The sequence below is a fragment of the Apodemus sylvaticus genome, chromosome 17 (assembly GCF_947179515.1).
Source record: "Apodemus sylvaticus chromosome 17, mApoSyl1.1, whole genome shotgun sequence".
Classification (NCBI taxonomy): Eukaryota; Metazoa; Chordata; class Mammalia; order Rodentia; family Muridae; genus Apodemus; species Apodemus sylvaticus.
The window spans coordinates 36195357-36211648 of record NC_067488.1 but is presented as its reverse complement, the minus strand read 5'-3'; positions in this window follow the sequence as shown (position 1 = coordinate 36211648).

Here is a 16292-nt window from a genome sequence, read left to right as displayed (position 1 = left end):
CATCTTGCCAAAAGCAATCAACAGATTCAATGTAATCCCCATCAAAATTCCAACTCAATTCTTCATAAAGTTAGAAAGAGCAATTCTCAAATTAATCTGGAATAACAAAAAACCCAGAATGACTAAAACTATTCTCAACTCTAAAAGAACTTCTAGGGGATTCAGTACCCCAGACCTCAAGCAGTACTACAGAGCACCAGTGATAAAAACTGCATGGTATTGGTACAGTGACAGGGAGAGAGATCGATGGAATAGAACTGAAGACCTAGAAATGAACCCACACACCTAGGGTCACTTGATCTTTGACAAAGGAGCTAAAGCCATTCAGAGGGGAAAAAATAGCTTTTTCAACAAATTGAACTGGTTCAACTGGCAGTTAGCATGCAGAAGAATGCAAATCAGTCCATTCTTATCTCCTTGTACAAAGCTCAAGCATAAATGAATCAAGGACCTCCACATAAAACCAGACACATGGAAACTAATAGAAAAGAAACCAGGGAAGAGCCTCAAGCACATGGGCGCAGGGGAACTTTTCCTGAACAGAATACCAATAGCTTAAGCTCTAAGATCAAGAATTGACAAATGGGGCCTCATAAAATTGCAAAGTTTCTGTAAGGCAAAGAACACTGTCAATAGGACAAAGCAGCAACCAACAAATTGGGAAAAGATCTTTTCCAACCCTATATCCGACAGAGGGCTATTATCCAGTATATACAAAGAAGTCAAGAAGTTAGACTCCAGGGAACCAAATAACCCTATTTTTAAAATGGGTACAGAAGTAAACAAAGAATTTTAAACCAAGAAGTATTGAATGACTGAGAAGCACCTAAAGAAGTGTTCAACATCCTTAGTCATCAGGGAAATGCAAATCAAAACAACCCTGAAATTTCACCTCTCACCAGTCAGATGGCTTAAGATCAAAAACTCAGGTGACAGCAAGTGCTGTCAAGGATGTGGAGAAAGAGGAACACTCCTCCACTGCCAGTAATATTGTAAGCTGGTACAACCACTCTGGAAATCCGTTTGGTGGTTCCTCAGAAAACTGGGCATAATACTACCAGAGGACCCTCCTATACCACTCTTTGGCATATATCCAGAGGATTATCCAGCATGTAATAAGGACACATGCTCCACTATGTTCATAGCATCCTTATTTATAAGTCAGAAGCTGGAAAAAACCCAGATGTCCCTCAACTGAGGATGGATACAGAAAATGTGGTACATTTACACAATGAAATACTACCTAGCTTTTAAAAAGAAAGAATTCATGAAATTCTTAGGCAAATGGATGGAACTAAAAAATATCATCCTGAGTGAGGTAACCCAATCACAAAAGTACACACATGGTATGCACTCATTGATAAGTGGATATTAGCCCACAATCTTAGAATATCCAAGATAAAATTCACAGACTCAATGAAGCTCAAGAAGAAGGAAGAACAAAGTATGGATACTCTGGTCCTTCTTAGAAGGGGAACAAAATACCCACAGGAGTAGATACAGAGACAAAGTGTGGAGAAGAGACTGAGCAAAATACCGTTCAGAGACTGCCCTACCTAGGGATCCATCCCATATAGAGTTACCAAATCCAGACACTATTGTGGATGCCAACAAGTACTTGCTGACAGGAGCCTGACATAGCTGTCACATGGGAGGCTCTGCCAGTGCATGACAAATACAGAGGGGGACACTCTCAGCCAGCCATTGAACTGAGCATAGGGCCACCAATGGAGGAGCTAGAGAAAGGACCCAAAGAGCTAAATGGATTTACAGTTCCATAAGAGAAACAACAATATGAACCACCCAGTAACCCCAGAGCTCCCAGGGACTAAACCACCAACCAAAGAGTATACATGGAGGGACCTATGGCTCCAGATGCATATGTAGCAGAATATGGCCTTGTTGGACATCAAAGGGAGGAGAGGCCCTTGGTCCTGATAAGGTTAGATGCCCCAATATAGTGGAAGGCCAGGACAGGGAAGTGGGAACGAGTGGATTGGTGAGCAGGGGAAGAGGGATAGGTTGCCGGTTTTGGGGGTGAAACCAGGAAAGGGGACAACATTTGAAATGTAAATAAAGAATATATCTATAAAAAAGAAGAAGAAGAAGAACAGAACTGTGACTTTTTGAAAAATTGAGCCACACCAGCCAAGAACAGCTGCTGCTTGGTCTGAATATTGGAAGTATAATGACTTTAAAGTGGTGTCTTTCTTCCACTTAATGACCCTAAACATTAAAGAAATTGGAATTGGCAGGGTCTATGGGGCTACTGTTCTTTAACGTACTGGGGCTTCCAAATGGTGGCTTTATGCTGCCAGCTAGTATAATATTAAAGATTAATAGGCAATAAAACAGAGACAGGTGGCCAACCATAAGTTGTCATGAACAGCACACGGGAAACAATTTCCAGTTTATGTTGCTGGATAAGACAGTGATTGGCCATAATGACACCTTGGTTTCCCAGATTGGCTTCCTCAGAGAACCAAAGGTCCTTGAGCATAAGGCTTCTGATCTTACTAACAAGTGTCAGTCATGACACATTGATGATAAGAGAAGTCCCCTGTAAACCCCTCTGTAGAGAGCTCAGCATATCAGTCCCATACTGTTTACAGCCAATGGAATTTGAATGAGTCCATTAATCTAACAAACTGCACAAGTGTCAAGTCCAACACTGTACACATGTATAGATAACTAATGTTACAGTGTTGGGAAAGGCTTTTTTGCAGCTGACACAGTATGCATTTTTTAAAAATAATCATGTTTTCTCCTAGTGGATGACAAGTATTTTCTTGCAGTAGAGTCTAGGCATCTCCCTCAGTGAATCTCAAACATATCTTTCCATCAGAACCCATGTATCTCCTCCCAGTGGAGTTACGTATCTCTCCTAGTAGAACCCAGGCATCTTCACCCAGTAGAGTCTAGGCATATACTCCAGTGACTCTCAGGCATCACCTCCCAGTGCAACCTAGGCATTTTCCCTAGTGGAGCACAGACATTTTCCCCTAGTGGATCTCTGCCACTGTCCATTAGTTGAGCCCAGGTATCTTCCCACATTGGAACCTGAATATCTTCTCTCCATGAACCCCAGGTGTCTCCCTCCAAGAGAGGCAATGTTCCTAGCATCTTGCTGATCTGACATTTTGTTGGCCTCATGTAAGAATCAAGCAGTCCTACCTCACTGGAGAGGAATGGGTGTTCTGAAAGGATACACATGGGTGAGACTTGTGCCTACCTACCCTGGATGTGTGAAAGAGAATACCGATTTTTTTTTTTTTTTGCCCTCTGTTTCCATGATGATCTTTAAATGTAACAGCAGTGTGGTTTGATTTGCATCATGGTGAAGAATATTTGGACTATTGTATGGAAATTGTTTTATTATATAGCTGATATTAAATAAATATTTACTTCTTACTTGTTTGAAGTGCAGGGTCATGCTGCTCTCCATGTTCCTTTTAGCTCGGGGCAGAGGCCCTGCTGAGTGGAAGGAAGCAATGAGGATGAGAGGGAGGAAAAGTCAACATCGTTACGTGGTGGAAGTCATTTTTTAGTAAAAGAAACTGAAAAATTGGAATCGAGAAGTTGTCAACAAGAATTCTGGAGAGTTGGGTTTAAGACATGTAAATGGGCATTTCTTGTCAAAAGACTTCCATGGTGTTCATGGAATTAATAGTCTGGAGTTGTTTCTTACTTAGTGGGAAATCTAAGTCCTAGAATTATGGGGTTGTTGACTCAACCACAGTATTATGGTTTAAATTTGAAATGCTCCTCACCCCAGTTCATGTTGTAGGTGCTTGGACCCTAGAGAGTGGCACTATTTTGGAAAAATCGTAGAAACCTTGGGAAGTGAGGCCTAGATAGAGAAAATGGGTCACTGGGCAGCTCAATCATGGCTGGCAAGAACAGGGATGGTGAAAAATCTCTTGTTACACAATGGAGTTTTAGTAAAAAGAGTCTGCTAAACTGTGCCTTCAATGAGTAAGAATGTCTATAAGATAGAAGCAGAAAACTTTCTCTCAAAAGTTGTTTGGGATATAAATAAATAAATAATTTTTAAAAAGTTGTTGTCTGACTTTCATATATGCACTTGCACACACACATATTCAACACATATACCACACTCACATGCCATACACTCACGCACTATACATATACACACACGAACATACATATTCTCATTCATATATTCAAACTCACACACCACTCAAATACATGCACACACACGGATACACACACACACGTACACTCACATATATATACATACACACGTATGCACATGCACACACGTACATATACACACTAATAATTTGAGAAATTTATTAAACTTGGTTCATGTTATTTGAATGTACACATTTTCTCAATATATTCTTTATTCTATCATCCAAGGGACCAAGAGTAAACATGTGGTCTGAATTTTTTCTACCAATATCATAAAAATTAACAATATATCTTACTATTCAACTCTTTAGAATTTACCCTACACGGTTGTTCTATGTTAATACATTAGGGTAGACATAATGATGAATTTATTGTCCTATTAAATGAAATAATTTTCTGAAAAGGAACTAGAATTTTTTTAAAGGTTGTGTATCTCAGAGATGACATGAAGAATAGAAGGGTCTTGATTTCAATAGTACTGATGCCTTTCTGGACTAATATTCTATTAACATCTTTCAATGACTTGATGCTTGAAAGAGTATTTCAATGTCACTTTGACACACCATCTAGGTTCCTTTGGGCTACATCTCTCTTCAGATCTCAAATATGTGGCCACTGAATCTTCTTCTTATCAAAAAGCCCATAAAAGTATGTGTAGTTTTGCAATAAAAGCGAGTCTGATGTAGAAAACAAAAACATAAACAAAAACAAAACTCCTTCTGGTTCCCTAGTGCAGCTCTTAGCAGTTTTAGTCAAAGGAAAATGTAGAAGAAGACTCCAAAGAGCAGTATAGTCTGAATGTGACAAGGACAGTCCTCAGGGTTGCATGGGCTGTCACGGCAGAATGATGTAAAACGGAATTGCAGTTGTGTATGCCCTTCTAGATGCCTTAGTTGTATAATCTGTATAATAAATTGGAATCTGCTGTTCACCCATTTAGGCATCCCCTGCAAATTGGACATGGTCTAGTTTCCATTAATAGTCTCAAAAATTCATCTATTATGGCTCTGCATCTAGACACAGAAATTATATCTATAATCATTAGGATTTAAGGACAGTGAGACAGACCAGTCTTTACTATCAATTCCATCCTTTTAGACATGGTCTAGTTCTCAAACCTGTCAAATCACATGAAGTCTGATAATGAAACAAGAGATGTGGATACCAGTCAAACGGGCAGAATTTCTTGGAGATTCATTTTCTAGCAATTTAGGGTTTGAGTTTTATATAGAGCTCACACTAGATGTGAAGGGTTTTTGCAAAGAAAATTTTCAAAATTAATCAGTGTCTAATTCCAAATTTTCTGAATTTTAAAATCAGAAATGAACAATGAAAAATAATCTCAACGTCATTTATGTTGTCTCATATGCAAAGTGGGTAATAAGATTGAATCCCTCCCACTGCTAGGATTGAGGATGGACAATAGAACCAATAATCCCTCTCAGATCACTTCCTGAACATGGCAGAGAGTGGGGAGGGAGACCAGCAAAGGAAGATGAATGTATGGACAGCAGACAGACTGAGAGTTGCTCACTAATGGTAAAGGTCAAAGCTTTGTGCCCTATGCCTGTCATTTATTAGCTCCATAATACAAGTTTGTCAACTTGCATTTTCTTTTGGGATTTTGTGTGTGTGTGTGTGTGTGTGTGTGTGTGTGTGTGTTTCAATTTCTTAATTTTTCTGAACTACAAACTTTATATCTTTGTGATCAATATCCACTTTTAAAAATCAAGAATGATTTTCAAAAGATCCATTTATATTAATCAGTTCTGTTGGGAATTGATTAATGAGTCATAAGTAGTCACCCAAAGCAGTTACAGAGATAAGTACCTTGCATTTGGTGCTGACAGCACAACTTCCAGGACAGAATGTTTTTCTGAATCTGGAGTCAGTCATCTAGGATGCAAACCTGTACTTCATGCTTGGAAAGAAGAACATCTTGGTGGATGTGGCCAGATGTTAGAAAATGTTTCATGGACTAATTAGTTTATACGATATTAAAGTGTACTCAAAAAATAACTTCAAATTATTTCAAATAAAATAAAAAAAATATTTTGGTCATTTATGAATACAATCAAGTGTCAACCAATAACAAAAATATCATTTCATAGCCAGGCAATAGTGGTGCATGCCTTTAATTCCAGAACTCAGGAAGAAGAGGCAGGTGATTCTCTGAATTTGAGACCAGTCCTGACCAAAAGAATGAGTTCCTGGTCAGCCAAGGCGACACAGAGAAATTTTGCCTCAAAAAGCCAAATATGTTTGTGTGTGTGTGTGTGTGTGTGTGTGTGTGTGTGTATGATATATGTGTATATAAGACCATATATGTGTATATATAGATATGTCATAAAGAAGGACATTTGGTTGAGAAGTGGTACCTAAAATTTACCAGAAGGAAGAATACACATTTCCCTTCTGAAGCCAAGGTTGTTCTCCATCCCTGGTTACAAACCTTTCCCCAATGAGGTCCTCCCACACAGTCATTAGGATAGACTTTGCTGTCTCACATGATCTTGGGACAGTGAATGTGGCTGGTCTACCAGATGCTTCCCATTCCAGAACTTTCTCAACCCATCCTTCCCACAGTTCTACAAACAGTTCTCCTCCTCAGTCACCGTACCATACATGCCATCTGCTTTCAGATAGTATCATAGTTGTTTTACCTAGATTTAATTTCAGCATTTGACAAATGTATGCATTTTAAAGAATTATATGTATGCATATGTATACATGCATACAGATAAATGTGCTATACATGCATGCAAACAGACATGTCTATAATTTCTAATTAATTCTCCTTTACTATTTCTGTTGTCAGAGTTCTCATTGTCTTCAGACTCTCAGATTTTTTTTCCTAGCCTCTCAAAGTAGGAGTTTGAGCCAAGAGAAATATTATTTAGAAAAAAAATAATATCCAATTTCTTAGATAATTTCAAAGAAAGGTTCCATAATTTAGAGGAAACAGAGTTATGGGAAATGTGATAGGGAAATGGACTAGGAAAAGTTTCTGAACTAGAGATAAAGCAGACATAATCCAATGACCAGAAATACTGCATATAAATAATACTCTGTCCTAACAGAGTTTCTTTAAATGTTTCAAAGTGTTTTCCTATCCTAGGCAGTCTAAACTTTCTTAATGCTTATATTTGCTTCACACACTATAAATGCAACTTTCTTCCTGGTTTAAAATTCAAATTCATTGATTATCATGAGCCACATCTTCCTCCTGTGAAGATAGAGAACACTGCAAAGTTAGTAAGTACATCTACATCTGAAGCACTGGTTCTCAACCCTCCTAATTCTCTGACCTTTCTTTTCTTTTCTTTTCTTTTCTTTTCTTTTCTTTTCTTTTCTTTTCTTTTCTTTTCTTTTCTTTTCTTTTCTTTTCTTTTCTTTTCTATTTTTTTTTTGGTTTTTTTGTTTTGTTTTGTTTTTTCCAAGACAGGGTGACAGGGTTTCTCTGTGTAGCCAAGGGCTGTCCTGGAACTCATTTTGTAGACCAGGCTGGCTTTGAACTCAGAAATCTGCCTGCCTCTGCCTACCAAGTGCTGGGATTACACGCATGTGCCACTACTGCCCAGTTCTTCTCTGACCCTTTAATACAGTTTTTCATGGTGTGGTGACCCCCAGCCATAAAATTATTTTCATTGCTACTTCATAACTATATTTTTGCTAGTAATATGGATTGTAATGCAAAGATCTGTGTTTTCTGTGCCAGGATCATTGAATCTCAAAGGAGTCATGGCTCACAGGTTGAGAAACTCTGATCTAAAATGAGAGACTCAAAATTCATACAGCTACAAACTCTGAGTCTCAAAGTTTTAGAATCAACAAATTTCTCAATAGGAGAGAAATTTTGCCGTTAAATCAAGCAGCCTTGTCAAAGTATCAGATGCCTAGCAAACTAAATGTTCTTTAAAAGTTTATGAATATTTAGCACATATATCGGTTTTAGCCAGTGTGAACTGATGTTTCTGCGATGTTCAAATCCAGTCTCAAAGTTGTAAAACAATACTTGAAGCTGAAAAATGAGCTAAATACAGTTCATTGGAGGAGAGTTTATAAGAGTAGTATGTACCATGTTTACAAGGACCATGTTTAAATGAAATGAACATATTTAAAAATCCTTCACAGGTAAAAATAAGTCTCATAAAAATAGATGAAGAAGCAGGTGAGCAGGTATCCCATACTAACATCCATGAAAACTAACAGAGCAGAAGGATGGAAAAATAGTTTGTGGGGGCTGCTGGAAGTGGGTACTCTAAATGGAGGACTATGAAGCATCAGCAAATCTATTGACTTTTGGAGAGCTAGCAAGAGTTAATGGACCAGAAAATGTGTCTTCATTTCCCTCATTCTGAGAATAATAGACTGTACAATAATAGGAATGTTTCTCAAATGCAATATGAAAACTCATGGGGGAGCCTCATCTGAAGCAGAGTTAGGAAAACATATGGTATTTATGGAAATTCCTCCCTTTGAATGCTCATAATTACAGAGTTCAGCTGCTTCCATGTGATACAAGCAAGTCTCCAATAAATAAAGAAGTGATAAACCAATCTGCCCACACTGCTATGCACAGCAGCGTTAGAAACAACAGCCATTGTCAGAAGGACATCTCTGGCGGCAACATCTGGAGCACAAAGTGTGTGATGGAATTTAATTCAAGTTCAACACTTGCAAATAATTTGTTCAGAGAAAATAACAGAGTTCATCAAATATAATGACATTTATGGATACACAAAATATATGGATACTTCAGAAAATAATTCTAGAAAAGTGTCAAGTTTATACTATAACCAAGTCCTCTTCTCAACTCTGAAAGGTCTGTCCCTTCTGTGAATTTATTATAAGATAGACAGAGTCTGGTCAGGGCAAGAAATTCATCATTGGAACACAAAGAACCCGCTGAAAAAATAATGATTCTGAAGGATTTATCCTCCCCAAGTTCAGATAAAATGGACCTGGAAAGTGATGAGGGAACTCCATAGTTATGGAGTATACAGAGTATGACCTATCAAAATCTAGGCTCAGAGACTGAAACATGAATCTATAGAGAAACCTAATGATCTGCTGGTCATACAACAGGTTATAAAAGCTGACAAAATAGGCTGAATCCTCATTCTAGCTGAGCCCAGTGGGTTATAATTACCCTGAGATAACCAGCAAGGCCCTGTTCTCTCTGAGGATTAAATCCTGAGATACTGATAGCTGAACCTGACCCCAAGAACTGAATGATCAACACTAGCAAAACACTAAGGAGGGCTTACTAGATTGAGGAGAGAAGTGAAAACAGATGCCATGAAAGGGTGTCTACTGGTAAAGCAAGGGCTGAGAAGATGGGCTACTTAAGGACGAGCACAGAATAATAACATCTAAGATTGTTTTCAGCAGAGAAAAAACATTAGAGCAGCAGATGCAGTTGACTCCCATTACCGGAGGTAGTTTTCTTACAGAATAGCTGTGAAGAGTTAGTGTTGAACCATTATGCCAGGGTGTTAACTGTTAAGTTCCTGGTATTATATGGCCAAGCAGAACTTTTCTCAGTCAGTATGTTCATTGCATGTTTCTGTTTAGAAGCACCTCATTATATAGTATATATTATGAATTCACTGGCATTGAGTGTATGACCAAAGAAGTACAGTTGATGCATTAAGAAAGCTAACAGACTTTAGCTTTCTAAATGGGTGGTGATGGCACTTAAGCATTGTGGTCAGGGCTATTCTATGGGAACACACACACACACAACATAAAAGCAAGAAAAAAATCACAGTGCTAATTCAGTCATAAAGAAGACATTTATTAACAGAGGAATATGTAAGCAAGATAGTAGAACACAGTACTGTTTCATATTATCTGGGGCAGGGTATGCCTGAAAAGACTAAAATTTTTCTTCATTCTGCATATATATGCTTTCATTTAAAAAGACTTACAAATAAACCTTAGGAAACAGAAAAAATCAGAAATACAGAATTTGAGTATCTAGACTGATTTTTGTATAAGATTTTGTTTTGTTTGTTTGTTTTTTGTATTTTTTGGTTTTTCAAGATAGGGTTTTTCTGTGTAAACCTGGCTGTCCTGGAACTCACTCTGTAGACCAGGCTGGTCTCGAACTCAGAAATCCACCTCTCTCTGCCTCCCAAGTGCTAGGATTACAGCACTGTGCCCCACCACGCCTGGCTCAGAGAATATTTTTTAAATGAAGAGAATTGACTCCTGGAGGGGAATGTATTTCTTCCTAAGGATCTGAATGACCGAGTAGAAGAAAGAACTTACCCCAGCATAAAATAGTATGAAAATACAATTGTGGCACAAAAGTTAAAAATGAGGATGGGGTTAACTTGCATATATAGCTATACAGCTACTACTATTAACAGAAGAATAAGAGGTGGAAAGGGGGTAACAATAGAAAGTGCATGGAAACAAAAAAAAAAAGTCTTAATTCTAAAGCCTAAAGTTCTATTCATGACTGATAATAGAATAAATTTGCATATAGCAAGTCAGGATTCTGGCAATGCTCTTTGTTTGTTAACCTCAGAGACAAAAAGAAAATGTTACAAGTTTCCATATAGAAAGGGAAACATAAAAATAAAAACATTAAACTAAAGAGTGCTTCTCACTCTCATCACCTAGTTACAGATGAGGCTTTGTCTGGCTGCTCTGAAAATGAATTCTTATCCAGCCACACAGAAGGAGATTTAGTTGTTGGTGGGGAAAACACCTTTAGGTTCAGAGAGCCTAATATTCACACACCTCAGCTGGAGGAAATGCTAAAGTAGAAACTCTAATCAAATAACAAGTCAATCAAGTGGAAGACCTCAAGGCAGAGGAGGGATGAAACCAAGTAAGGAGCAAATAAAGATGAGAGAAGAGAGAAAACTAGGTAATTCCCTAAAGACTTGGAATAATAACACAAATGCCAAAAGCATTCGAAAATGAAAGTCCCATGCTACAGAAGGGAATGCATATGTCAGTGAGAACACACTCCTCCTTCTGTGAGTGAAAGTCCAAAGAATGAAATATATCAGAGAGGACTACTAAAATGACTCTGAATTCTTACCCTTAAGTTAAAAGAAATCTCTAGGGAACTGCATTAAAGAGCCTTGATGAGCAGAAATAACTGATGACTTATTTCAATATTACTATAGAGGAAGAGATAGTTTTTAAGCTTCAAGAATAAGAGTTGGTGCTGGTATCGATGATGACAGCATGCATTCTAAAATATCAAGAGGTATAGTGACAGCACCAGAACAATACAAATAAACAAGAGGAGGCTTTATAAATAAAGCACAAATAATATTTAAATGGTAAACATAATATGTAGTTCCTCTGAAGGGAAGCCTTCCCTCCTGTAAGGAAGACGGTGTTTTTGAAAACTCAGGGAGGCAAGAGAATCCTAGAAGTTTGGAATGCTCAGAAAACTTTTACAACTCAAAAAGCCACCAAATCCACAAAGCTTCTGCTAGGGTTGTGAACAGTAACCAATGGATGAAAAGCTCTCTCCCCAGGAGGTGCCTGCCAGTTGCAACAGGAGCCTTATGGATGCAGCATTTGTGGGTCACCACCCATGCTCGGTGGACCTTTTAGTTATTCAGCTGCCTTTGAGTTAGACACACACTAATACACATCATCCTTCTTCCATCCTATAGGGAACAGAACATTTTTTTTTTTTTTTTACCAAACTAGACTTGGTTAGAGTTGCTTTGTTAATGTCGCGTCAGTGTCCTATCCGAGGTGAATAGACACTTAACTATTCCCAGAAAAGGTAACACAATGCATCTTACTGGAACACTAACAGAGCTAAAGATGAATCTGGGAAGAGAAGCTCTGTGGTCACTAGAGTGCACCTGACATTCAACTGAAGCTTTTCGTGTTAAAGGTTGAGTATCTGCAGAGGTGGCTCTTTCACTCTGTGGTATGGAAGAATGTTCTTCCTTGATGTAGAGGAAGGCACATGTTCCCTGCTGTAAGTGATAAGATATGCAACCAATGCTGAGCTGCAGAAGCACCGCATCCTTGGGTGGCAGCAGCAGGGCATGGGAAACCTCAGAGTGGCTGCCTTCCTCTACATGGTGTGGACTGACACGCCTTCTTGAAGAGTGGAGTCTTCTTGCACATGATTATTGGGTTACCCAAAAGGCATTGATGGGGAAGAGAAGATGTGACATCAGTTGTGTCAACTTTGCTGATGGCAATACGCATGAAGTGGAGAGTAAGGTGTTTAACACAAAAAAACTTGTCTATATAGAGAAACTACAATTTAAAAAAAGGCCTACAAATACCATCTTTCTCAGCAGGCCTTGATTTGGCAAGAAAGGTGGGTGTAAGGGGTGGGGAGTATTGACTTTCTAGTTTTTGCCATTGACAGAACCAAGTGAGAAGCAGCATATATTAGATCTTTGCTTAAGAGTCTTTTCTGGAACCCAATGACTTAGAAACTTTGAAAGCACTGGACAATAAGGAGGAAGAGAAAGTTAAAATTTACAGGTAAACTCTCTCTCAGGTTCAATCTTTAATAGAGAAGAAAGAAAAAATATGTGATCCTCACATTCAGATGAGGATCTTATTAAAAGCCAACTGCTTGAGTTGGAAGATATTTTTAAAGAAGATATGAGGATAGGCAGGATAAGTCTGAGTTCTGCACAAACAGATAAACTGACAAGAATAACTGCTTCCAACATCCTAATACAAATGCTGCACAACTTCAGGCAGTAGGAAGATCAACCCTGGTAGAAGGGCTCCTAAAAGACATTAGATCTTGGCTATCATTTTTGAGATCTCCATGAAGATTAAAGACTGGAAGGTAAGAGCAGAAGGAGGTGCTAACAAGGCACTGGGTATGTGTAGAGCAGTGTTTGATGCCCTTGTCACTGACTCTGAAGAGTTAAGAAACGGGGGACTTCAGCAATGCCCTAGGAACTGTATCTTTGCTGAACCTCCCAATGCGATACAAACTTCATGAAGTTAAAATAGACTTTGTGAACTCTGACTGGTTTAGACTGGTATGTGATTAGCAGTCATAAAATGCTAAAAGAGGAGAGGAATCAAGAAGAACAAAGCAAAGGGGTCTGACTAGGTTCCTCAAGGGAAAATGGGGACTGGTTTGTGCCAAGCTTGGATTCTTGAGGGAGGGAAAAAAACAAAACAAAACAGAAACTCAGAAGCGGTGCTACTGAGCCTCTAAAAGTCTTTAACGTCTAGAAAGGATTGGCTGAAGAGTGAGTAAATGAGCCGGACAAGTGAAAATAATTAGACTTTTCCTAGAGGGAGACAACTATGAAGGTCATCCCACCTTCAGAGGATGCTGTGTACATTTCTCCCCTGTAAGAAAGCATTATAGAAATGAATCTTGTTCATCTAACCTGGAGCCCTTTTAGTAATTACAGATGACCAATGAAGAGAAAATAGGCATGAAACCTGCTAGAACCAGAAAGCCAGTTCCAGAAGTAGCCATAGCATATGGCAGTATCCAAGAATGACTCCTGGATAATGGAATAGGTGTGGTTTATAGAACGCTGGATAGGGTAGTATCTTCTACCAATTCTGATTTCTATATGTAGCATTGCTTTATTGTATGATGGAAACAATTGACATAACTGACGGTGCCATTTCATGCTATACTGGATCTTGCTAGCACTATTTACTTTACCATCCTGTTATCTGCTGAACCTCAAGACCTATTGATATTTTCTTAAAGTGCATAGACGTGAGCCTTCAGACATCCTGTTCACCATTTAAAAAATATGGAAATGGAGCAAAGAAAATGTTGGAGATGCTAAGAGGATGGTAGAAATACATAATAAATGGGTACTTTGTATATATTTAGAAAAAAGAGAGAGAGAAAAGGGTTTCATTATGTAATTCAAATTCCTGAGTGACTTATAGATTTAGAAAAGCACCTGGAAGAACAGTAAAACCAACAGTAAAAATCTGAATAAAGGTACCTTGTATGGTAGGGAAAACACCCCCCTTAAGCTATATAGGTTATTAGATTATGCCACTGCCAAGGTGGGTTACTTCCTTATAGGTAAGGCTTCGAGATCCTTCACATAATGAAAGCTATTACCAGTGCTGTAGAATGCAGAGAGAGAAGAATGAAAGGGACAAAAGAAATGAAGGGGTGATTTGTAGGCATTTTCCTATATTTAAACATTCTCTCTTGAAGGAAAGAGGGAAGTTCTTAAGACCTAGGAAGCTGTCAAAAATCTGGAAGCTCACAAAATGTCAAAGATTAGAAGCTTAAAAATTACAAGTTTCAAGAAATCCCTGAGACAGACAGACAAACAGACAGACAGTTATTTCTTGTAATTACATAATATGATCCAGCTGCTGAAAGGACCATATGCTTTGGTGACAAGACATGAAGAAATGAAGATGAGATTGATCTAGAAGTACCCTTTATGTTGGCTAGCTTTCAGAATGCCAAAAGTTGGTATGTAGGCTACTGAGAGAGAATTGTTCACTGACAGTCCTGGTCATGTGTAGATCATCCTGTATACTGCACTACCAACATGTACCATTAGTGCAGTAGTGGCATGGTTGTTATGGATCCACCCAGCTTCCCTCCACTGTAATGTAAGACCTACTTCACAAAAACCACATGAGTCTGATACTCTAATTCAGGGCAAACCTGGGGAAGTCTTGAGCCTCGGTGTAGAAGCAAACTACCATTTTTTTTGTTGAGTATGGTATTGCTATCAAATTGCCTTCTAACTGTTTGTGTTTATACATATTAATTCTTACTGCTGTTATCCTCAACTGTAGGGGATAACTTCATTTTTTTTAGGGAGAAGTGATTACTATTTAAATTCACAACTGCCCATACTTCTAAAAATGTTTAACTTGTAACACAGTGGCTTAAAGTCTGGTCATGAAGTGATGAAACTTATTAAACATCCATATCACTCCCTCCAAGGCTTAGTGGGTGTTAGAAAATAGGGAGCAGAAGAATGAAAGAGACAGAAGAAATGAAGGGGTGATTTGTAGGCATTTTCCTACATTTAAACATTCTCTCTTGAAGGAAAGAGGAGAGTTCTTAAGACCTAGAAAGCTATGAAAAATCTGGAAGCTCACAAAATGTCAAAGATTAGAAGCTTAAAAATTACAAGTTTCAGGAGATCCCTGAGACAGACAGACAGAAAGACAGACAGACAGACACATATTTAATATGCAAAACTAAGAGATAGGAGGTAGCCTCTTTCTGGAGGAGCTGCCAGCAAATTGAGCAAGGAAGTCTAGGGAGCCATCTTCCCTGAATTATTACCCTTTGGGTTATGTGCCTTTTGACAATGAAGCTGCTTTTGAAGAACCTGTGCTCACGTAAGTAGCTCTTCACCCCCTGTTCTTGTGAGTAGCCACCAGGATCAACTTGGGTTGAATTGTTTCCTTGGTCATCAGTATTCTATCTATTATTAAATCCATGTTTTTCCTTGTCTCCCAATGGTGCCTGTTTCTATACTGTATGTGAAAGGGCAGAGGTCTTCAAGCTTTTTACAAAACTAAAGACTATACTGATAACAGAAAATAAATTTTAGATAAAATGGAGTTTAAAATAATAAATGACCAGACATGCCAGGCATGAAGTAAGAATTTAGTAAAAGCAATTGGAATGTAACTAGCCCAAAAACATCTGCTTACAACCATCTGTAACTCCAGTTCCAGAGAATCATACCTCCTCTCCTGGCACCTGGCACTCACATAGTACACAGACATACATAAAAGTTAAAATTAAAAAGACAGAATCCATACTAATGTTGTTCTATAGGAAGGATGGCAACAATACAAAGGAAAGTGGGTCTCTTCTCAGGAAGCAGGAACAAAGCATAAAGAAGCAAAATAAATAAATAAATAAATAAATAAATAAATAAATAAATAAATAAATAAAAGAATGTTTGAGTCAAAACTGAATTTAACAAAATACACGCATTCAAGTTAATAATTTAAATACACATGTTGAAGTTAATGAGTTAAACTCTGATTTTATAGAATGAAATTACTAGATATCTAAGTTCTATATAATAAACAGAAGAACATATCACTTCAAATAATTTGAATTTCTTAACTATATAGAATTATAAATGAATAATATATATAGTTCTACAGTAAATAAATAGACATGTAAATAAATCTTTAGAAAT